Genomic DNA, 750 nt, shown 5'->3' with positions numbered 1-750 from the left:
TTTAAAGAAAATAAAAAGTCTTGTAAGTGATCTCTTGAGGAATGTCCAGCCAGCTGTTTGGAGCCTGAAATGCATGGACTTCTGCTAGGTCATATGAATCTAAGGACACAAGTCAGAAACCTTGGCCTAAGAGAGACTATAGTTTTACATATACTGTTATTTATTTTGGGAAAGAGAAAGAAAGAGAAGATGGTGTTCAAAGAGAGAGAAAGAAGGGATCACATGGTGCTCTAAAGGATAAACTACAACTTACTATAATAGAACCATGTTATTTGAGATTTTTACAGTTTTTTTTTAATTAACATTGAACACTAATGATTATGTCTAGGTGCTTTTGCTTTTTTTTTTTTAACCTGAAGACTTAATTGCTTTATTTAACTTCTCAAAGATGACTAACTAAAGCCATTCCAATGTCTAACAGTAACTTCTTGTCTTTTTTTTAATAAAAAAGTATTTTAGCTTGTGAGATTTTAGGTGTGATTTTAAGAATCAGGTTAAATGTTTAGAGTCATGGTAATAAATCTTCTATAACACTTTAAATTGGTATTTTCTCAGGAGTAGAAAACATTATGTACATGCCTAAAATCAAATATTCACATTTGGACAGACAATTTCTTTAAAAGTTAGACAATTTCCCGCTGGAGGTGTGGGCACTTAAATGTTCTAAAGTGTGGGCAAAGTGATCATTTTAGCTATCTTGCAAAAATAAATGTGAATCAGGCACAGTCTAACTGAAAAAGGAGCAGTCCA

The sequence above is a fragment of the Pan paniscus genome, chromosome 14 (assembly GCF_029289425.2).
Source record: "Pan paniscus chromosome 14, NHGRI_mPanPan1-v2.0_pri, whole genome shotgun sequence".
Lineage (NCBI taxonomy): Eukaryota > Metazoa > Chordata > Mammalia > Primates > Hominidae > Pan > Pan paniscus.
Note: the sequence above shows the minus strand (reverse complement) of the source record.